The sequence below is a fragment of the Geotrypetes seraphini genome, chromosome 11 (genome assembly GCF_902459505.1).
Source record: "Geotrypetes seraphini chromosome 11, aGeoSer1.1, whole genome shotgun sequence".
Classification (NCBI taxonomy): Eukaryota; Metazoa; Chordata; class Amphibia; order Gymnophiona; family Dermophiidae; genus Geotrypetes; species Geotrypetes seraphini.
Genome location: NC_047094.1, coordinates 132,866,252 through 132,890,774, shown reverse-complemented (window position 1 = coordinate 132,890,774; position 24,523 = coordinate 132,866,252). Strand labels below are relative to the sequence as shown.

The window sequence follows — 24,523 nt, the reverse complement described above, 5'->3', positions numbered from 1 at the left end:
AGGTGAGCAATTAAATCTAAAGTCCTGACCCAGTCTGATCTGTTCCCTTTTCCTATTTCCCATTGCACTGCAGCCTTTTCCAAGTAATACATTCCATCCAATTCTCCACACACATACCAGTAACAGAAGCTGTGCTTATTAACACATCAACTTCCTGGGCCACATAGGCTCAATCTCGTGGTATAAGCCATGAGATCCTGTGACTCATACCATGATACTGGCCCCATGCAGCTCGGGAAACTGATATGCTGCTAAGTGAAGCAAGTGTGACAGAGCTTCGGGAGGGGGGGGAAAGGGGCTGGTGTTGGACTTGCTGAGGAAAGGCAGAAATTTGAAAAGGGGTCTCATATAAAGCCAACAGGCTGTATGTTCTTCGGGTTTGGGCAGGCTTGGGGGGGGGGCCTTTCTGGCATGGGGACCCAGGGAAATTGCCCTGTTTGTACCCCCCACCCTTAACACTGGACAGAATGGGGCAAAGCGGAGTCTAAAGAGAGCAGGTCAAATTAGGGTCTGGAGGGTGAAAGAGGCAGAGAGCGCCAGGATTTACAGGTATCAGCATCCTGTTTCTGCCCTGGGATTGGGGATAGGATATGCTATGTTATAATGCCTCTGTATCGCTCATTGGTGCGCCCTCACCTTAAATAGGTCTCCTTATCTCAAAAAAGATAAAGCAGCACTAGAAAAGGTTCAAAGAAGAGCGACCAAGATGGTAAAGGGGATGGAGCTCCTCTCGTATGAGGAAAGACTAAAACGGTTAGGGCTCTTCAGCTCGGAAAAGAGACGGCTAAGGGAAGATAGGATTGAAGTCTATAAAAACCTGAGTGGTGTAGAACAGGTACAAGTGGACCAATTTTTTTTACTGCATCAGGATTTACAAAAACTAGGGGACACTCGATGAAGTTACAGGAGTAAAAATGTTTAAACCAATAGGAGGAAATATTTTTTTCACTCAGAGAATAGTTAAGCTCTGGAAAGCAATGCCAGAGGATGTGGTAAGAGCGGTTAATGTAAGCTGGTTTTATAAAAAGGTTTGAACAAGTTCCTGGAGGAAAAGTCCAGCGTCTAGTGTTGAGACAGACATGGGAGAAGCCGCTGCTTGCCCTGGATCGGTGGCATGGAATGCTGCTACTATTTGGGTTTTTGCCAGGTACTAGCGACTTGGATTGGCTTCCGTGAAGATGGGATACTGGGCTAGATAATAATAATAACTTTATTCTTATATACCGCCAATAATCTTGCGACTTCTAGGCGGTTTACAATGAGGTGAAACTGTACAGACAGCGAATTACAGAGTATAACAGTGACCATCTGATATTAACAACATTAATAATAACAACAGTTTATATACTGCCGGACCGGGAAGTTCCGTGCTATTTACAATGAGTTAGAAAAGTTTCATAAATTGATTGGAACATTCATAGTTTAGAGATTAGAGGTTAACAGTTTGCAAGATCAGATGTGGGTGGAATTACGAAGGGGGCTATTGACCTTATTCGTTACCTATGTAATTCAAGAACAGGTATGTTTTTAGGTGTTTCCTAAATTCGCTATAGTTGTTTGAGTGTGTGATTAGTTTTCCTAGGTCTTTGCCCCATAAGGCTGCTTGGTACGATAGAAGTTGTTGGTGATGTCTCTTATATCTGCATCCTCTAGCCGGTGGGGAAACGAATTTCAGGTGTGTGCTTCTCTCATGTCTGTTAGTTGGGAATGAGAAGAGGTCTATTATATATTTAGGGGCTAGGCCTGATAATACCTTAAAACAGAGACATCCTAGCTTGAACTTTGTGCGAGCCTCCATTGGCAGCCAGTGCAGGAGTCGGTAGGAAGGGGTTATGTGATCGGACTTCTTCAACCCGAAGATCAACCTGACTGCTGCATTTTGTATAAGTTGTAGTCTCTGCATTTGCTTCCTAGAGATTGCCAGATGGGTAATGTTGCAATAATCAAGGTGGCTTAGTATTAGGGATTGTACCAGAATTCTGAATGCTGAGGTGTCGAAGTATGCTCTAATGGACCTAAGTTTCCAGAGAGTAAAAAATCCTTTTCTGACTAGGGAGTCTACATGGTCTTTCATAGTTAGACCTTGGTCCAGTATTACCCCCAGAACCTTCATTGTTGGTTGAATAGGGTAGTTGAGTTTGTTAATGCGTAGTGATTTAGTCGTGATATGTGGGTGTGGCGAGGCTATAAAGAACTTAGTTTTATCTGAATTGAGCTTGAGTTTGAATTCTGTGGTCCATTGTTCCATCAGGTTTAGCACTTCTGTTGCTGTGGGGGTGATTTCGGAGGGTGACGTAATAAACGGGATAATGATTGTAAAGTCATCCGCGTAACTGAATACTTTTATACCTCGCTGGGCCAGCTGCGTGCCTAGTGATGATATATAGACGTTGAAGAGTAGAGGGGATAATGGGGACCCCTGTGGAACGCCTGATGGGTTTCTCCATGTTTTAGAGAGGTTGCCGTTGAAGCGTACCTGATAGGTGCGGGCCGTAAGGAATTCTCGGAACCAGTCAAGTACCTCACCTCCAATGCCGATTGCGTCTAAACCAGTAGATGGTCTGACCCAGTAAGGCTATTCTTATATTAGGCAATGCTAGGATGGGGGGAGGGGGGTGTACATGGCATCGAGAAGATGATTATAAGCCCTGCCCAAACCTGAGCATCCAGATGCGGAGGGGACTGCTTCTTCCTCCTCTTCCACTAGCACAAGTGGGGTTCAGAAGTAGCATAAGAAATGGTGGGGAAACTGAACCGGCCCGCTGGTAGACAGTTTTTTGTCCCAATCGGCTCACGTCCCCATTAGGCACGCCATTACGTTTGACGTTTTTACAAGTTCTGACGGCGTTCTCCGGCTCACTTCACAGTCTCACACTGCGTCGCAGTAGCACTGGACTCTCTGCAATTGCTTTTTTGGTAAGTATTGATTTTTTTCTTCTTTTTATGTTCAAACATCTTTATTGAAGGAATAAAGTAAAAATGCATTTATCGTATACATAAAAAAATGCTTTACAAATTATTTCACAAATGTTAAAATTCTAATCCATATATTCTATAAAATTCTATCATTCCTCCAAACATTTTATATCATAAACCATAGTCCCCCCTATCACCCCCCACTCTTCCCTTTCCTTCCCCCTCCCTCCCCTATCCCCCACCCTTCCTCCCTCCCCCACCCCCTCCTTCCAAATCTTTTCATTTCCCCCCCTTCCATCCCATTTCGCTCCCTATAATCCATGTCCCCTGGATGAAAGGTGGCAAAAATAAAGAAATGAAATAAAGATCTTCTTTTTAATCCCTTTTTGTATAGAGTCTTTTGATCACATTCTAATTTTGGCGTTCTGGTACTCATTCTTTTCCGGTGCTAGTGCTTCTCCCGTATTCTTATTCGTTTTCTCTGCTTTACGTAATGGTTTTTATTATGATGATATTTTTACGCATTTTCAAATATATGTTGCTAATTCACATGGGTATTTTATTTCATAAGAACATAAGAAGAGCCTTACTGGGTCAGCCCGATGGTCCATCAGGTCCAGTAGCCCGTTCTCACGGTGGCCAAAAACCAAGGAGTAGCAATATTCCATGCTACCGATCCAGGGCAAGTAGTGGCTCCCCCATGTCTTTCTCAATAACAGACTATGGACCTTTTGGGTTTAATCCATTTTAAGCTTGGCTCAGCTATTTTACATATCATTTTTAAAAAAAATATATTGTCTTTTAAACACATGGTCTACAGTTCCTTTTTGGAGTTGTACAACCAACCCCAGTTCCCCAGGTTCTCAGGCTGCTGCACAAACCACTAGGTTGCCCAGAAATGCCAGGTTGTCTTCAGCTGGTGAGTATTGGAGATCCCCACCCAGTGGTGAAGCGAGGGTGAGAGGAGCCCTGGGAGGTGGCACCCCTCCCCCGCCCTCCTCTCCATCCCTGCTCCTTCCCCGCTCCCGCCTGCCATGCGTGCCACCTTCCCCCGTGCCTCTAGTTGAAGCTGTTGACCGCGGTGGGTGGTCAACAACATGCTTCTCATGACCCCGTCGGAAGTGACCACCACCTCATGACCCCGTGCGGCACCCGGAAGTGATGTCAACGGGAGAGCCGAGGGGGGTCGCGTAGAGCACGTTGTTGACCGCCGCGAACAACTTCAACTAGAGATATGGGGGAAGTGAAGGGGGTGCGCACATGGAGGGCAGGAATGGGAAGACGTGGGGGCGGAGAGGAGGAGGGGTGGCCCCCCCCAGATTGCCCCCCTCACTAAGCCACTGTCCCCACCAGCCACTGCAAGGATTCTCTGCTGCTGCTGGATGGTTTAATCTTCTATCACAGTGGTCTCACATTCAAACCCTTGGCAGGGCCACATTTTGGATTTGGAGGTACTTGGAGGGCCTCAGAAAAAAAGAGTTAATGTCTTATTAAAGAAATGACAATTTTGCATGAGGTAAAACTCTTTATAGTTTATAAATCTTTCCTTTTGGCTGAGTCTTAATAATAATATTGTCATTTATAGCTAAAGAGACATATGATCAAGAAACTGTTTAATTTTACTTTTGTGATTATGATAAACATACCGAGGGCCTCAAAATAGTACCTGGCGGGCTGCGAATATTAGACCACTAGTCTATATATAAAAAATCGGATGAATCTGTATATGTTCCAGCATAACTCTGGAACGCATGGAGAGATTTCAACCAAACTTGGTATACATATGACTTACTATCTGGGAAAAAATACCGTGGGGGTGACATGTAAAACTCATCGAAAATGGCAGATGATTGGGATAAATAAATATCCGGGCAACGCCGGGTAATCAGCTAGTACAGGGGTAGGTAACTCCGGTCCTCTAGAGCTGTATTCCAGTCGGGTTTTCAAGATTTCCCCAATGAATATGCATGAGATCTATTTGCATGCACTGCTATCAATGCATTTTTATTGGGGAAATCCTGAAAATCCAACTGGAATAGGGCTCTCGAGGACCAGAGTTCCCTACACCTGAAAGTATATCTTATAAATCAGGGGTAGGGAACTCCAGTCCTCGAGAGCCGTATTCCAGTTGGGTTTTCAGAATTTCCCCAATGAATATGCATGAGATCTATTTGCATGCACTGCTGTCAATGCATATTCATTGGGGAAAACCCGACTGGAATAGGGCTCTCGAGGACCGGAGTTCCTTACCCCTGTTATAAATGAAGGACCCTCATTCAGTTTGGAGAACCCAGAACCAAGTAATGCACCTCTGAAGGATACATAAAGCATTCCCAACCCCCTGAATCATATGATTTCAAGTGTACAGGGGGATTTTATTTCTTTGTTTCTGAAATATGCAACGGGGTGTGTGAGATGCAAATATTTTCCCAAGTTAAGGAATATCTTTTTGACTAGAATCTGAATCAAGTCCAAAGCCATTGGCTTAAAGAGGCTGCAGTTTGCAGAACGGGCGCTAGATGGAGATCAAGGAGGTATTTTCATTTCACAGAGAATATAAGGATCCCCCCCACCCCCACCCCAGAGAGGAGGCTGGTTCAGTAACTCATGACGTGCAATCTCTCTCTTTCTCCCTCCTTCCCAGCTCCCTTGTTTTTCAGATCTGCCCGGTCTCTCTGCTTTGCTGCAGCTGGCTTTGATTTTATTTTTGTACTTGAGAAAGAAACCTATATTTATTTTTAATGCTATAGCACAATTCTTTTTTTTAATATATATATATATTCCTGCATCCGGAAAGGTTGCATTTTTTTTTAATCTTACTATTTTTATCGGTTTTTTTAACTGCTCATTTGGAAAAAAAAAAAGGGAGGGGGGAGGGGGAAGCTGCAGGAACCTGGTCCTCTCCCTCCACTGATCGTTCCCCCCCTCCCCATGAGCTTCGCTCTGGACAGCTGGACGGTCTGAGTCTGGATCCCTCATAGCCCATCGGTAAGGTCGCCTTGCCCACTCCTGTCGTGCAAATGCCGACGCCTCTGCCCTTGTTTGTCTGTCTGTCTGTCTGGGGGGGATCTAGCAGGGCTCTCCCCTCCCCCTCCCATGCTTTTGGAAATTCACCAGCGTCCAGGGCTGTTTTGTGTTTTTTTTGCTCTGTCACTGCAAAGTGCAAATGTAACCCCGAGGTAGGAGGTTTCATGAGTTAGCCATTTTTATTTTCCTTAACAATCACATGTTAGATGGAAAGCTATTATATCTCTCTATACTGTATATCTATACATGCCTCTCTCCATAGGCGCTGCTAATCTTTTGTCAGATCCATAGGATCTGGTGGGAAATGGAGCTTGTGGAAGTCTTGTGCATTGCGTTTCTTGTCTTATGTTCTTTGCAAAGAAATCTGACAGAGTAACTTGAGGACGTTGGATAGAATGAGGGCTGGATTGCCCCCCCTTTTTATTGGGGGGGGGGTAGGTTTTCTGCATTTGTGCTCCATTTGTTTGCTAAGAGCCCGGAAGCTGGGCTGGAATCAGGGGGTTGACGCCTCGTTCTCCTGGAAGGGGGTAAATCGGATGACAGCTGAGCCCCACGTGGGCAGCTTTCGCCTCCCGGAAAGAGAAAATAGCCCCCCTGGTAGAGGAAAGGGTTAAGGCTCGTTTCACTCGAGGGAGGGTCAATCAGCGCCCCAGGGATCTCGAAAATTGGGGCTGGGGAGGGGATCTCCCCCCCCCAGAAACGGGGATGGCACTCTCCCTCTTTCCTCAGATCACGCCAGACGGCGGGGCACACCCACCGCCTCTGCCGCCGGCAGCAGGCGATAGGGGGCGCCGGAGAGCAGCAGCAGGTGAGCTGTGGGCGGAGCTGGGCAGGTAGAAGGGGGCGGAGCTGGGCAGGTAGAAGGAGGCGGAGCTGTAGCTTCCCCCAGCTCTTTCTCTTGGCCCCTTCCAAAATCCTGGTGCGGTGGGGGTGGTCTGTGCATGGTAGGCGCCACTTCTGTGGGTGCTTGAACCCCCCCCCCCCCATATTGAGCAAACTAGAGAGCTGTCACTTTTGCTGAGTTCTTTTTGAAAAGTGGCCTCATTTTAGTTCCTAAGGGCACTGAGAGGTGATGCATGCACAATCCGAAATTCCGGTGCAGCTTCAGGGAAGGAGCCCGAGTAGCATCTCCCCCTCCCCCAACGCACTGTTCTGCATCCATCACAAATTCCACTTAATACACATATATTAGTGATCACTTGGGGAGCCAAAAGAGTGAGCAGAAAAGCAAACGATTTGCCCTGGAGAGCTGGTGGCCAATTGCACTCGAGCCCCTTAGAAGCAATTAGGAACCTGCCCATTGCATTTCTTTCATTCAGCTCAAGCAATGCCTCATAAAGTCATAATGTGCAGAAACTTCAGCTGGCAGTGTTACAAAGGATGCCAGCGACCTGTTTGGAAGAGCAAAAGCCCCATTTTGTTTGGCTGCTGCCGGGCACGCTTCCAATCCTGTTTGGGGTGCACCAAAGCAGGGCTGGCTTAACCGTTAGGCAAACAAAGTGGTTGCCTAGGGTGGGGGTGGCAAAGAGAACCAGCCCACAGAAACTGACATTGGTACCTGCAGGAAATGGTGCACAGTTTTCAAATAGCCCATGCACCCAATAAAAGGTTCATAGTTTTGGCCATGACATGAAATTATGAATTTATACAGAATTGTTTTGGGAGTGGGGTGATTCTGGCTGTGGGGTTTAATTACACTGCGCAACAAATCTTAACCTTTTTTTTTTTTCTGGGGCAAGAAGAAAATGAGGTTTACTTTATAGAATTAGCTTCAGTTTTCTCCTTTCATGTATAGTTTTTGAGGAAAGTCGCAAATATTTATAGCATGAGAAGTCATAATGTAACGCATCGTGCCAATTTAAGAGTTCCTATAAATATTATTTTCTAGAATCGTTTTGCTGTTGAAGTGCGTTTATAAACGAGATTAGGAGCATCTCTAATTAATGTCCATCTGCCCTGATATCGTTTCTCCATCGTAGCAATGTCCTGGTGAAACCTTTCCCCGTGCTCATCACTACCACTACCAAGATTATCGGGGGGAAAAATCTATTTTGAGGCAAACTGTTTTAATATTTCCGAGATTGTTATAACATTTACTCCAAGCATTAGAAAATATAGTGAAAATGTGAATATTTGCTTTATAATGCTCTTTTGCCCAAAATCAGAGGGTTATACCGAAAAACGAAGGCCAGTTTTGAATTCAGCGACCCCCCAAATCACTACACTTCATGCCCCAAAACCTCTGTTGCACAGTGTTATTGAAGTCTCGGGGAGGGGGCTAGGGGCACACAAGGATGCTGGTTTGTCTAGGGCAGGGGTAGGCAATTCCGGTCCTCGAGAGCCGGAACCAGGACAGGGGCTAGAGCGGTAGATAAGGTCTGCCGTATGACACCAAGTTAAAGCCAAAAGATAAGTGCTTTTTCTGTCTACAACTATTAATGTTGGTCTTGACTTTAAAAAACAGAGATTGTGTTATTTTTGCACACTTGAGGAATTTGTTCGATAATGTGAGACGCTAATAATGGCGCATGACTAAAGAGTTTGATAGAGAAAAAAGAAAAAAAATTGATATAATTAAAGTAATTCATGATAAGGTCTGAATAATAAGTGATTACTTTGAAAAATTGACGAATTAAGTCATTTTTAGTATATGAAGGTTTTTGGATCACGCCACAAATCCTTCTATGGATAATATTACTATGATCCATGGAGTGGCAATTCTGAGATTCCTTCATTTAATTGACTTAATCTTCATACAGATTAACCTCGTGTGGATTTTATTAGTTTTGGTTAATCTTTTTTCACCTTTTGACTGTTTTCAGGATCTCCACCATGAATATGTATGAGATGGATTTGCATGCACTGCCTCCTTGAGATGCAAATCTATCTCGTGCATATTTATTGTGGATATCCTGAAAACCTGACTTGGCTCTGGCTCTCGAGGACCGGGATTGCCTACCCCTGGTCTACGACAGTGGTTCCCAACCCTGTCCTGGAGGACCACCAGGCCAATCGGGTTTTCAGGCTAGCCCTAATGAATATGCATGAGAGAGATTTGCTTATAATGGACGTGACAGGCATGTAAATCTGCTCCATGCATATTCATTAGGGCTAGCCTGAAAACCCGATTGGACTGGTGGTCCTCCAAGTCAGGGTTGGAAACCACTGGTCTAGGTCAAGGGTGGGCAACTCAGGTCATTGAGGGCCGGAATCCAGTCGGGTATTCAGGATTTCCCCAATGAATATGCATGAGATGGATTTGCATGCACTGCCTCCTTGAGATGCAAATCTATCTCATGCATATTTATTGTGGATATCCTGAAAACCTGACCTGGCTCTGGCTCTCGAGGACTGGGATTGCCTACCCCTGGTTTAGGGAGTTCAATACCCTTGTACCAGGGGACACAATGCACTCTTTAAATGTCTACTATATCCTATGTTCTCACCTGCAGATTTGGTTGATGGTATATTGTTAATGTTTATTAGTATTTACTGTATACTGTATATAGCTGTTCGTTACAACAGTGATTCCCAACCCTGTCCTGGAGGAACACCAGGCCAATCGGGTTTTCAGGCTAGCCCTAATGAATATGCATGAGAGAGATTTGCATATGATGGAAGTGATAGGCATGCAAATTTGCTTCATGCATATTCATTAGGGCTAGCCTGAAAACCCAATTGGCCTGGTGTTCCTCCAGGACAGGGTTGGGAACCACTGCGTTACAACATCAGTGTGGTGTACAACAAGTGAAAATGAAAAGAATACAAATCCTTGGCAACAGTCCACGCCTGTGACTAAAGGACTTTTAAAAAACTTTTCTCTCTCTCCCTCTTCCTTTTTTATTATCTGATACTACAATTCCCACGCTGGCCCAAAAGTGTCCAGCCTGGAGCTGGGTAGGAACTGGGTCACTTGGTATTTGTGCAAATAAGTAAGAAGTGCACAGGAGAAAGCACCGCTGTTTTCAAGAAGGCAGTGTCAGAGGCCGAAGCAAGTGGGGCATTGCTCCTGCCTCTCAATTTAAGGCGGGGTGGGGTTCAGGGTTCACTTGAGCCACCTGAGATTGTGTCAAAGGGAAGGTGGAGGGGGGGTGGTGGCTTTGGAGGCTCACTTGTGCAACTGCGGTTGTTTCTGGCAGTGGTTCCCAAACCTGTCCTGGGGGACCGCCAGCCAGGTTTTCCAGATATCCCTAATGAATATGCATGAGAGAGATTTGCATACCTGTCACTTCCATTATATGCAAATCTCTCTCATGCATATTCATTAGGGATATCTGGAAAACCTGACTGGCTGGGGGTCCCCCAGGACAGGTTTGGGAACCACTGGTTTCTGGGCTGTGCAGAGGGAGGGTCCCACCAGGGCCAGCAGGAACATTTTTTTTTTAACGCAAGATTATGTACAAGGTAAACTGCTGCACATCACCTCAGGTGACTTCTTGACTCCTATGCTACAGTTCAAGAGCTTTAGTAAAGTCTCAGTGCTAAGGGGGAAAGAAAAGCCTATGTCAAAAAATTTAGCACGTCTTTTTCTGCTGATTTGCATACATTTGCATGTCAAGCATGCTGTTCTTAAGCATAGTGGTTTTACTGTGGATTTTTCTGCATTAAATCATTTACTCTCGCATTCCTCGGACAAAAACGCTTCTCACCCACCTCTCCAGCCAATCTGCTGCTGCCAACTGGAGTTTGCAGGAGGTGGTGGCGAACGTGGCGCCTTAGGCCGTGTTCTCTTCCTCTTGCACCAGAGAACCTGTAGAGCTGCATTTAAAAGAAAGACAGGCCACCCGCCGGCTGGAGAGATGAAGGAGATGCAACCTTTGCTCTCTTCCTCCCCCTGCTGGTTCCGATTGGTGGTGGCAGGAGGCTGGATATTGAAGGGGGAGGATCGGGAGGGTAAGAGTTGGACCCCCCCCCCTTTTCAATATTGAAGATGTTCAAGTAACTCACAGAGCTGGTGTGTATGAAATGGAACATCAGTAAAAGACAATCGCGGGACACCTTCTGATGGTCGTGACTCCGAGGCTGTGAGGTACTAGTCAGGTTTCCAAATGCCAGCAGGGGCCACGGACTTGGCCGCAGGACATATTTCAAATCACAACTTGTGAATGTTGCTTATTTCTTATGCTGTGGACCTAGACATGTGTTGAGGAGGTGTTGCTGGAACGTCAACGATTCTGTAGTCTGCTGGAGCAGTTTGTTGGCCATTTGAGCCTCCTTAGCTTTACTTTGTTCTACCATGTCACGCTATGTGGAGAATGCAGCCTGGGCTTTCAGAGACATTTTCTACACTGATACATGCCGGCACTCTGTCATGTCGTAAATCTCCCTCCTATGTGCTTATTTGATTACCGTATATGGCAGGGGTGTCAAAGCCCCTCCTCGAGGGCCGCAATCCAGGCGGGTTTTCAGGATTTCCCCAATGAATATGCATAAAGCCTAAGCTTGGGTTTTTTTCCGTTAATTAAATAGCTGCCTATTGGATAACTCAAATTCTTAAAACCAGCTATTAAATATGCATGCGATTTATTTGCATGCGTTGCTTTCATTGTATGCTAATAGATCTCATGCATATTCATTGGATAACTCAATTTCTTAAAACCAGCTATTAAATATTTAAATAGCTGGTTTTAAGAAATTGAGTTATCCAATGAATATGCATGAGATCTATTAGCATACAATGAAAGCAATGCATGCAAATAGATCGCATGCATATTCATTGGGGAAATCCTGAAAACCCGACTGGGTTGCGGCCCTCGAAGAGGGACTTTGACACCCCTGGTATATGCTGAGATCTTCTTATTTAATATGCTGTTTATTGCTAAGAATATACTCCTGTAACAAATTTCTGGCTCCCCGTCGGGGAATCGAACCCCAGTCTCCCGCGTGATAGGCGGAGATACTCGCCACTACCCCCCTCCTTTACGAACGCGTAGCGCAGGTTTGAACGCCGGGAACTGCTCCAGTGCTCGTAGGAATTCGGTGAGCGTCGGAGAAGTTACCGCCACTGCTAAAACCTGCGCTACGCGTTCGTCAAGGAAGGGATAAGTTCTTTCAGCTAGAATGCTATATAATAAATTAATCTAGTTGCAGTGTGTTTGGCGTAGTATACCCACACTTATGGAATGCTTTCCCCGACTCAGTTCAACAGATTTCTGGGTTCTTAAAATCTTTTCAGTCAGGCTTTTTAGGATTTGTGATGGGAAACTGTTGATTTCAGCGCCTGCCTTTGACGTAGAGTTGCGCACGGTGGCGCCGAATGTCAGCCTTGCCCCCAAAACACACCTCTCATGACGTTCGGCGCCGCCAGGTGTCTACGTAGACGTGATTCTGGTGACGTGTTTTGTAGGCACCTTGTGGGGTCTACTTTTTTTTTTTTCTTTTAATTTGTCTGTAATTGGTTTTTAACGGCACGGGCAATTGCCACCGTTAATAGCTAATTAAAACAATTAACTTATGCACCAGTAACAATGCCATTTTTAGAATCTGGGCCAAATGTTTTTTTTCCCTTTCCCCAAGAGCCTTGAAATTATTATAATCTGTCCTTCTTGGCTTTTCCATGTGAACATAAGAACAGCCTTACTGGGTGAGACCAATGGTCCATCAAGCCCAGTAGCCCGTTCTCACGGTGGCCAATCCATGTCACTAGTACCTGGCCAAAACCCAAGGAGCAGCAACATTCCATACAGAATCTCAAAGAATAGCAAGATTCCGGAATCTCAGAGAGTAACAAGATTCTAGAATCCCAAAAAGTAGCAACATTTCATGCTACCGATCCAGGGCAAGCAGTGGCTTCCCCCATGTCTTTCTCAATAACAGCCTATGGACTTTTCCTCCAGGAACTTGTCCAAACCTTTCTTAAAACCAGCTACGCTATCCGCTCTTACCACAACCTCTGGCAATGCGTTCCAGTTTCAGTTATGTCTTGCCTCGTTTATTGTTCTGTCATATTTTATGGGGTTTGTCCTTAATCTTTTATTGTAAACAGCTTAGATTTTAAATTTGTTTTTATATTTGCGGTATACCACATGAACCGAACCGATGAATGCTTTCGCTTCCCCTGTTTTTGTTTGTGAGCCTCATTCCAAAAAAAAATGTGCGCTCTCTCTTCGTGTACGGGATCTTAACTTGACCTAAACCTGCCACTGGAATCAGCTGCATGAAACATTTTCTAAATGAGAATAATGGGTTTATGCGCCTTTAAGAACTGTCAAAGTCACCCTTGAGACACTGAGTATATGTGAATGGAATTGCTAGAGGGATTTTTTCTTTGGTTGTCTTTCTCTCTGATAGTGGAAATGTGTCTTCTGTACTGAGGTTTTCCCAGAGAAAGGCATGCGGTAACTAAGGACAAACAGAGAAATTTTCGGACAATTAATTTTTTTTGCAGAGGGCAACTCAAAATCTCAGCTCCTACATTCCCAAAGTAGCCTTTCTGAGAGACCCCTAGAAGGACCGTGGAGGACCGAAACTATGCTTATGTTTACGTTTATTTCAAAAGCTAGATATACCGCCCAGCCTCATTGGATCAGGGCGGTTTACAATATAAACATATATTTACTAGAAAAGAACTCCAATAATTAAACCGGAAAGCCTAACCCACACATTCTTAAAAGAATTACATAAAAACAGACACCCATAGACACATTCAACCTAGGAGAAAATTGGCATACCTAAGTCATAATTAACCACATTTATGGAAAATCACGTGGAATCCTCTAAGGCAGTGTATTGCAAACTGTGCCGCGCCGCGATTCAAGATTCACCACGAGAGGCGCCTCTCCTTCCAGGGCTAGCAAGCGCAGGGCCACGGTTGGAGGGCCGCTGCGCATGCGTACGGTGTCATTGCATCGACCTCCGTGCATGTCTGGAGGCTCTCCAGCCGCGGCCCAGAGTTCAGTGCGGTCCGGCTTTCAAAAAGTTTGCGGCACACCGCTCTTAAGGCCTGCTTAAAATGTGTTTTCCACAAAATTTTGAACTTTTTTATAGCTCGTTTCTGACCTAATTTCTTTGGGGAGATTATTCCAGAGAGTTACAACCAGCCAGAAAAATGCTTTTTCTCGGTTGATGGCCCAATGGGCCATTCTGAAATGAGGCAGTGCTAATTGGAAAATCTGGAAGGGATCTTAGACCTCTGGAAGGTAAATATAGAATCTTCCAACTGCTCAGATAAGCTGGTTCCTGATTCCAAATAGCCTTGTGAACTAAACAAAGTTGATTTAACGTTACTTCTGAAGGGAATAAAAAGCCAATGATACTTTATATACAAAGGTGTAACATGATTGAATTCACATAGTAACATAGTAAATGATGGCAGATAAAGACCTGAACGGTCCATCCAGTCTGCCCATTAGTTATACTCATTAAAAATACATGATGAAATTAACTTGTCCCTTTTCTTTGATATTTCTGGGCCATAGACTGTAAAGTCCACCTGGTATTGTCTTAGGTTCCATCTAATCAAGCCATTGTGACATCACTGCTGAGGTTGGCTCTTAGGCATTGGTGGAATGAGGCATTGTGACATCACTGCTGAGGTTGGCTCTTAGGCATTGGTGGAATGAGGCATTATGACATCACAATCTCAGCTCTGGAATGTTGCTACTCTTTGGGTTTCTGCCAGGTAACATAGTAAATGACGGCAGATAAAGACCTGAACGGTCCATCCAGTCTGCCCATTAGTTATACTCATTAAAAATACATGATGAAATTAACTTGTCCCTTTTCTTTGATATTTCTGGGCCATAGACTGTAAAGTCCACCTGGTATTGTCTTAGGTTCCATCTAATCAAGCCATTGTGACATCACTGCTGAGGTTGGCTCTTAGGCATTGGTGGAATGAGGCATTGTGACATCACTGCTGAGGTTGGCTCTTAGGCATTGGTGGAATGAGGCATTATGACATCACAATCTCAGCTCTGGAATGTTGCTACTCTTTGGGTTTCTGCCAGGTAACATAGTAAATGACGGCAGATAAAGACCTGAACGGTCCATCCAGTCTGCCCATTAGTTATACTCATTAAAAATACATGATGAAATTAACTTGTCCCTTTTCTTTGATATTTCTGGGCCATAGACTGTAAAGTCCACCTGGTATTGTCTTAGGTTCCATCTAATCAAGCCATTGTGACATCACTGCTGAGGTTGGCTCTTAGGCATTGGTGGAATGAGGCATTGTGACATCACTGCTGAGGTTGGCTCTTAGGCATTGGTGGAATGAGGCATTGTGACATCACAATCTCAGCTCTGGAATGTTGCTACTCTTTGGGTTTCTGCCAGGTAACATAGTAAATGACGGCAGATAAAGACCTGAACGGTCCATCCAGTCTGCCCATTAGTTATACTCATTAAAAATACATGATGAAATTAACTTGTCCCTTTTCTTTGATATTTCTGGGCCATAGACTGTAAAGTCCACCTGGTATTGTCTTAGGTTCCATCTAATCAAGCCATTGTGACATCACTGCTGAGGTTGGCTCTTAGGCATTGGTGGAATGAGGCATTGTGACATCACTGCTGAGGTTGGCTCTTAGGCATTGGTGGAATGAGGCATTATGACATCACAATCTCAGCTCTGGAATGTTGCTACTCTTTGGGTTTCTGCCAGGTAACATAGTAAATGACGGCAGATAAAGACCTGAACGGTCCATCCAGTCTGCCCATTAGTTATACTCATTAAAAATACATGATGAAATTAACTTGTCCCTTTTCTTTGATATTTCTGGGCCATAGACTGTAAAGTCCACCTGGTATTGTCTTAGGTTCCATCTAATCAAGCCATTGTGACATCACTGCTGAGGTTGGCTCTTAGGCATTGGTGGAATGAGGCATTGTGACATCACTGCTGAGGTTGGCTCTTAGGCATTGGTGGAATGAGGCATTATGACATCACAATCTCAGCTCTGGAATGTTGCTACTCTTTGGGTTTCTGCCAGGTAACATAGTAAATGACGGCAGATAAAGACCTGAACGGTCCATCCAGTCTGCCCATTAGTTATACTCATTAAAAATACATGATGAAATTAACTTGTCCCTTTTCTTTGATATTTCTGGGCCATAGACTGTAAAGTCCAACTGGTACTGCCCAAGGTGCCAGTTTCTTGGGAGTTCCCAGTAGCCGAATGCCTGAGGTTTGTGAACGGTGCAGAATCTACTCCATTTTCTCGTGTAACTTTGCCGGACAATCTCGGTCCTTCTCCAGGATTTTCTTCTGTGAACACAGAACAGAAGTATTTGTTTAGCACATTTGCTTTCTCCTCATCACTCTCCACATATTTGTTCCCAGCATCTTTTAGCCTAGCAATTCCATTTTTTATCTTCCTCCTTTCACTAATATATCTGAAAAAAAATGAACTTCCACTACAAGTGATTGAGGCCAGCAGCGTGCTAGATTTCAAAAGTAAATGGGATGTACATGTGGGATCTCTAAGAGGGTAAAGCCGGCAGGGGGGGACCCTAGAGTGGGCAGGGGGGGTGGGCTATGTCCCTTTTCTGCCGTCTTTTTCTATGTTTCTATGTAACCAACAAGATATAGGTTTGGATGCATTCAAAACTAATTTATGGGTTTCTGTTCATTTTGATATCTTAATCCTGTTGGACCGTTAGCAAACTATCATCTGCATAATAATAGAAATTTAGACCAGGTTCCTGGATCAGTACTATAAGGGGATTTAAGAAGATGCTAAATAATAAAGGAGACAAAGCACAGCCCTGAGGGCCTCCACAAATCACTTGTTTCTCTTGTGAGATATCTGTCCCTTGATGTATCTTGAAGGTTCTTCTACCTGTCAAATAGGATCTAAGCCATGCTCAGGCTGCTCCATTAACTCCGATAGGCTGCAGTCTTTGTAATAATAAATTGTGACCTACAAGATCAAAAGTTGCCCTTAGGTCCAGAGAAACGGTTGGTACTAACTGGCCCTCGTCCAGGGTTTCCCCTATGTCACTGAGGACTGATGTCAAAATGGTCTCTGTACTTTGTCCTTTGTTCTCCATTGAGAAATGGAGCGATGACAGGTCTCTCATTTGCATCTGGCTGGATTGACTGTCGGATCTGTGCAAGACCAATAGCTCATGGGTACCCTTGTCGGGAATTGGGTGCTAGGACAGCTCAAAAGGAGCAGAGTTGAGATTTTTCATCACTGCTTCCCCTTGCCAGCCCACACAGAAACTGGTTAGGGGGTGAATATCATCTGGTACCTTCTCAGGACTGGTCTACTTATTTAAAAATGTATGTACCACCTAAAGTCTAGGCAGTTTACAAAACAACATACACTCATAAGCTGTCCTATATCCTCCACTACGAACATCCTCGATTCATTCACATAAATACATGGAAATAATAGTGTTTAATAATACGCATTGCTCAGAACGCCGCTGTTCATTTAACTTTTGGCCTGATAAAGTATCACCACGTCGCCTCTTTTTTTTTATCGTGAACTTCATTGGTTACCCGTCGAGGCCCGCATTAAATTTAAATTCGCCTGTATCTGTTATAAGGTTCTAACCAGCTTGGCACCTAGTTATCTGTTACTGTAGAATTCGTTCTCTATTGCTAAGTAAATGCGTTCCCGAAGTTTTTCGCTTTTCCATCAGTTCATGGTTGCCAGGTTCGAAAATATCATTGACACCTTTTCTCCTTTCAAGAAGCCTCCTGGGATAAGGATTTAAAGCCACACTCTGGAGCTCTATGTCCTACCGCCATTTTAGGAAGCAACCGGAAACTTATTTGTTTTCTTAAATATTAGGACACAGATATTTGCATTTAAGTGTTGATTTTTAATTTGGTTGACTGCATAGAACTCAACGGTTGTGTGGTATAAAAATTGATTTTTTTTTTAATGTTATGCCTTTAGCACTACACGGAGATAAGCGTAGCTACAACTGCTGTGGATTGGGACTCAAGTGAAAACACGTGAAATATAGTTCGAAGTGCATGTTTACACCCGTGTAAAGTACAGACGAGGACTGCAGAATCCCATCTATAATTCAAGTTTCACTAGAAAAGAAAACGCAGAAGTTGAACAGTTTAGGGTCTGAATGAAATGAAGGCATTCAAAGCAGGGAAGAACCCCTCCCCCCCCCCGAGGGCCCTCTCCATACATTAAAAGCTGCATTTCCCATGAAATAATGTCTTAATTGCAAGCCAGTGCATTTTTGTAGAGAGATGATTTACATTACTTTGGAGGCTACAGTGAGCTACAAATAACTTGGACTGAATCCCTGCATATTTCTAATATTAGCTTTGGAAAAATGACCTTGTGCTTTCTTGAACAGTACATAGGCAATCTGCCGTCGGTCCAGGATGTAGGTATTGGATGTGCACAGGTAAAGCGGCCATGAGGTTCTTTTCTTCGTAGGAACCAGCTGGTGACTAAAATCATGTCGCAAATATGAAAGCATGAAGTGTGTGTGGCTGGCTCATGATTTCAGGGGTTTTACCGAGGGATTCTGGGTAATTAGCTAACAAAAGACAATGTGTATTGTTCTGGCACGTTCTCCTCTAGATTATTCAGCTGTTCCTTAACTAAGTTCACAGAGCCAAGGTGTTTCTCCTCAGTGAAATGTTCAGGTGTGACCTGCAAGTCAGCCCTCATGCATAACGAGAAAAGCTTGTTTTTTCACAAAGTGGCAGTGCCTAAGGCCGTCCTGCAAAGGCAGAACATTTGGAAAATATATTTATCTTAACCTGGTGTCTTTTGACTGTACGTTTTCTCTCTCGCATCAATTCTTGCTGGCAGTGGCACAGTAGGGTGTGGGAGGGGGGGAGGCCCATCCCTGGTGCCATTTTTGTGGGGGCGCTGGCCCCCTTCCTCCTCTCCATTCTCCGCTTCACACTCCTCCCCTCTAGTTGTTCACCGCTATGAGCAACAACGTCGGCGTGCTCCTTGCCGACCATATCATCTCTCCCGGGTGCCGCGCGTAGGGAGTGATGTCGGAGCTAACGGGGTTGCGCGGAGCACGTTGAAGTTCTTGTTGCTCGTGACGGTGAACAACTAGAGGCACGGGGGAAGGGAAGGAGGGATGGAGACAAGGATGGGGGGGTGCCCTGCCCTGGGCATCTCTCGCCCTCGCTACGCTGCTGCTTGCTGGCTTAAGGCATGCAAGGTGACAATGTCATAGGAGATGGGGCATGAATTAACATGAGTGGGCACTAGACTGTGTTATTGGCCCAGGTCTGGGTGGGCCCGATTCCAAATTGAAGGGGCCATTGGCTGCCTATGAGGTGATGAGATTTGGGCACAAGGATAGGGTGGTTTTCTGCCTCCTGATGGACAGAGCTTTTGGTAATGATTTTGGAAAAAAACGTCTGGTGCTTTATAACATAACAAATTCACTTATATACTGCAGTAACCTCTCAGTTTAGTGCAGTTAACAACAATCAAGAGACTGTAGAAGCCCAGCGGGGACAGGAGTTGGAGTTGGTTATCAGGACGGAAAAGGGTGTTTCCAATGATCCAGCCTGAAAAGATACAATTCTATGGCTGTGCAGCCGGAAGGCACCTGGAAGTGCGCGGACATCGACGCGATGTCATCACATCCGTGCATGGGCAGAGGCCCATCTGGCCGCGACCCTGTACCCGTGTCTTCGGTGGGGGGATCCTGTCTGGAGGAGAGATGCCAGCGAGGAGAAGAGTCGTCGGCGCCGGCTGACTGCCTCAGGACATGCCTCTCGCTGCGAAAGGCGTGACCTATAAGCAGTCAGCCCAGCGCCGGCGTCTCGTCAGGGCACACCTGGGATCTGCTGTGCCGCAGCACCCAGTTTGCGGTACAGTGTTTTATGGAAAAAGTCTTTTGTTATCTGCAACCTTTCACAGTAGGAAATGTAAATAATCTAAAATGTTGAGGAATTTAAAGGGATCAATAATATAATCAGGTGTAAGGGCCAAACAATGTTTTCTTGCGGGTGCAACCTAACTTGAAAAAATTGCGGGTTGTTTTGGCTCTGGTCCTCTATCAGTTTTTGCTATGTTTTCCAACATTTGCATAGCTCAAGCCATTGGGTAACAGAGAAATTGCCCAGTAGCACCTGCCTTTTCTTTGGTCCCTGCCCTGTGAGAGTTGGCTCCTGCAGATAAACAGATTAGCTCATCTGGGAGCAGGGCAGGGTAATAAAGCAGGTCTTTGTGTTGGAAGGTGGCTTCCCGGCAGGCACTCCGCATATGACCTCTCCCTTTTTTTTTTTTCCCCAAAAGCTCCAGGATAAATGTCTGCAGATTGCTTACGCCTAGACAGGGAGATTGCTCGTTCTCCGATGTCTTCAGAATGATTAACACACGGCTGCGGAGAGGGCTCACGGGGTGCACCGGAATGTCCGGTGAACACCGAGAGTGTGCCACTTTGGGGGGGTGGGGGGGGGAGTTCATCCCCACTTCTTCACTAGGCATTGCTCTCGTGCCTGGTGCACAGACATTTGTGAATTAGTGTACACATCTGCTCTTTTTCCAAGAGCAGCCTTGCTTTAATTAGTCCCACCTGTTTGCGTCCACATCATTATGAATCTCATTCCCCGACACACACACTCTTGACTCCAGCAGTCCTCAAGGACAAGAAATATAAGAGATTTCTGGAAATACTTTTCTTAAAAGCAACAGGAATATTTAATGCCATTTTTGATTCTACTGTTGGCAGGAAGATTATTTAATAGCGACATGTGCTTATCGGGTGCATTTAGTAATGTGCACTAACAGATTTAACACATGCTAAATGCTGTACGAATCATTGTATTCCTATAGACTGCACGGCATTTACCACACACTAAATCCATTAGTGTCAGAGGCATAGAAAGGGGGGGGGCGTGGGGGTGGACTGCCTCAGGCACCATCTTGATGGGGACGCTGGCACGTCTCCGACCCCCGTGCCACACTTGTGCTCTCCTTTCCCCCGGTACTTCCCCCTGATACCTCTTTAAATCTTTGTCAATGCGAGCAACTTCTCTGCCCCCCCCCCCACTCTGAAATCACTTCCGGGACACGGGGACGGAAAATGACATCGGAGGGAAAGCCAACGCCAACACGAGCAGCAGGCCGGAGAAGCTGCTCGCGCTGGTGATTTAAAGAGGTACGGGGGGAGGGGAGGGAGGGGGGGAGTGTGGCATTGGCAGTGGGAAAGGAGCGAGGGGGCCTCCTACCCTTGCTTCGCCACTGATTAGCACATTGTAGGTATCTTGTTTTAATTGTTGATGTTTCAAGATTCTTATATTTATGGCTTTAATGCAACTTGGAAGTCCAATCAGAAACATGTGGAATACAAACTGGAGTCCTTAGTGCGCGCCAATGATTAGTATGTGCTAAATGCTAAGAAGCCCGTAGGTATAAAATGCACTAACCATTGGCCCAAAGCTAAATCCACACACCTTAGTAACATAGTAAATGACGGCAGATAAAAAGACCTGAACGGTCCATCCAGTATGCCCATAACTTATACCCATTAAAAAATACATAATTAGATGAACTTGTCCCTTCTTTGATTTTTCTGGGCCTGGTGTTGTCCCAGTCTGGTATTGTCCTAGGTTCCAAATGCTGAAGTTGTCATCTCATCAAGCCATTGTGACATCACTGCTGAGGTTGGCTCTCAGGCATTGGTGGAATGAGGCATTATGACATCACAGTCTCAGCTCTGGAATGTTGCTACTCTTTGGGTTTCTGCCAAGTAACATAGTAACATACAGCAGATAAAGACCTGACAGTTCATCCTGTCTGCCCATAAGTTATACCCATTCAAAAATACATGATTTGATGAACTTGTCCCTTCTTTGATATTTCTGGGCCGTAGACTGTAAAGTCTGGTATTGTCCTAGGTTCCGAATGCTGAAGTTGCCATCTAAGCTTTCTCCAGCCTATCCAACCATCCCGTTGTTTGCAGGACATCTACCATAAAGTCTGGCCAGTAACATCCTCCTGTTCCATATTAGGAGAGTTCACATCGATGCCCACCCTACACCGAATCACCATATATGGAACACAGACCGTGCAGGTCTGTCCAATACCGGCCTTAGTTCTTTAATTTACATCCATTGTTTTCTAATTAGAGATCCTCTGTTTATCCCACGCTTTATTGAATTCCATCATCGTTTTCCTCTCCACCAGTTCCCTCGGAAGGGCATTCCACCCTGTCCGTGAAGAAGAATTTCCTAAGTCTTCCTCCCCACAACCTAGCTTTACCATTTTCCCTTCTTTGGTTCTCTGTTAATACCTTTCAAGTATTTAAACGTCTGCATCATATCTCCCCTGTCCCTGTGAGCATCTTTCAGCTGGCAGCAGCAAAAGGAAGACATCAGAAGACAGAAAATTCACACCCCAAGTGGTAGCATCTGCCTCTAAGTAGAAAGGAAATAAACTATAAATTAAAAGTGTAAGTGTGTAGCTTTGAGGTGTTATGAAGATCTGAAGGCGGGTTTAGGGGAGCAACTTATCACTGGTAGCGCTCAATGCATGGTTTTTTTTTTTTAATGGGGAGGGGGAGAGGGCAATGAATTATTTGGTAATGTCCCCTCTTCCCGTGCACGTCGACATTTTGTTGCCGGTGCGTGCGTTTTCATGACCCATTCCTCTGCCACATGATCCAGCGCCACGAAGGAGATTTTTTAGGTCAGTCTTGGTTTTCAACTTACGGCGCATCCCAAAAGCGGCGAGGTGTTTGGAGCCCTTGGACGATTATCATCCCGCGTCTTAAGCTTTGCGTTTCAAAAACAGTTGAATGTGTGGCATTTGAACAGCTTGTGAAATTTGTCGAAGATCCCCGGCAGACAGGGTTTCGAAATAGCCATAGCACCGAGATTATAGCAGGTCTGAACAAGAGAACCGCAAGGTAATGGCGGAATACAAATCTCTCTAATGTAATGCTGGAAAGTTAATTCTTTTGGTCTCCGTAGACCTTTCTGCGGCTGTTTGGTTTTTTTTAATCTTTATTGATTTTCCAAACAACAGTGCAAAACACAAATATGTATCTAATACAATAAAACGGTAAGCCGCGCATGCGCACTTCCTATGCGTGCATCCGTTTTACGTGAGCTGTAGCTAGGAAGTGCGCATGCGCGGCTTACGGTCTGGCCTCACGTGAGGCAAGACAAGTGCGCATGCACGCCCTTCCCTGCTCTCGAGGCGAAAGGCGGTGCAATGGCAGTGCGGAGCGGCAGCTGCTGGGAGGAGGCCGCGGCGGCTTGAGGCGAAAGTTTTATGTTCGGAGCCTTCTCTTCCATCCCCCCCCCCACTCTGCCCTTATGACTTCCGAATTCCCCGCTGCAACCCCCCCACAAGGAGGACCGAGCGCGGGTGTGGCGGGTGGGGAGCCGTACCACCGGCATCCGAGCAGGATATTTCAGAGAAGTACCAAACTGACGACTGTGGGCTAGAGAGAGGAAGAAGGAGGTAGAGAGAGATCTGCAAGGTAGAAGGAAGGGGATAGGTGAAGGGAACAAAATAGAGAGACTAGACTGGACAGACAGGGGAGGGCTGCAGGGAATGAGAAATCAAGTTTCAAGTATTTACATAAAGATGTACCATTCAGTGTCCCAGTGCTCCAGAGCAGGGGAGAAAAGGAAGGGAGGCCTACTGCAGGACAGGGTAGGTAAAAGGAAGGGAGAATGGACAGGGGGAGCAGGCAAGGGGTGGTGGTGGACAGCCAAGGAAAAAGAAAGACAGAAAGCGCAAAGGAGAGACAGAGAGAGAGAAAGAAAGAATTAAAGACAGACAGACACACATATATTCTAGCACACCATTATAAGACTAGTATATACATATAATAATACCAAGAAAAGCACATTCATCTTACAGACATACATGAGCAATCATTTTAACCCTCCCACCCACCCTGGATGTGTATGTTGAAAGGGACAAAAATAAGATCAATTATCATTCATAGAAACATAGAAATAGACGGCAGATAAGGGCCACGGCCCATCTAGTCTGCCCACCCCAAGGACCCTCCCCTACCTTTCTCTGTGAATAGATCCCACGTGTCTTGTCCCATTTGGCCTTAAAATCAGGCACGCTGCTGGCCTCAATGACCTGGAGTGGAAGACTATTCCAGCGATCAACTACCCTTTCAGTAAAAAAGAATTTCCTGGTGTCTCCGTGCATTTCCCGCCCCTGATTTTCCACGGATGCCCTCTTGTTGCTGCAGGACCCTTGAAAAAGAAGATAACGTCTTCCACCTCGATGCGGCCCATGAGATACTTGAATGTCTCGATCATGTCACCCCTCTCTCTGCGTTCCTCGAGAGAGTATAGCTTTAATTTATCCAGTCGCTCCTCATTCGGGAGATCCTTGAGTCCTGAGACCATCCTGATGGCCATTCTCTGGACCGACTCAAGTCTCCGCACATCCTTACGGTAATGCGGCCTCCAGAACTGTAATCAGTACTCCAGGTGGGGCCTCACCATGGATCTATACAATGGCATAATGACTTCAGGCTTACGGCTGACGAAACTCATGCGTATGCAACCTATGATTTGCCTTGCCTTGGATGAAGCTTGCTCCACTTGATTGGCAGTCTTCATGTTCTCACTGACGATCACCCCTAAGTCTCGTTCTGCTTCAGTTCTTGTTAGGATCTCACCTTTAAGGGTGTAAGTCTTGCATGG

At 45.4% G+C, this 24,523-nt stretch overlaps 1 protein-coding gene across 6 annotated transcripts in view; it reads left to right on the top strand.

Annotated features, from left to right (window-relative positions):
* Positions 1-5,493: 5,493 nt before the first annotated feature.
* Positions 5,494-24,523, top strand: part of EPB41L1 (erythrocyte membrane protein band 4.1 like 1) — a 190,735-nt gene continuing 171,705 nt past the window's right edge. For 2 of the 6 annotated variants that reach the window (XM_033963139.1, XM_033963137.1), the window contains exon 1: positions 5,498-5,904. The gene's annotated coding sequence lies outside the window, so the exon portion shown is untranslated. Of the gene's footprint in view, positions 5,905-24,523 lie in introns of all 6 variants that reach the window. The other 4 variants (XM_033963141.1, XM_033963138.1, XM_033963136.1 and 1 more) reach the window with 3 other exon arrangements.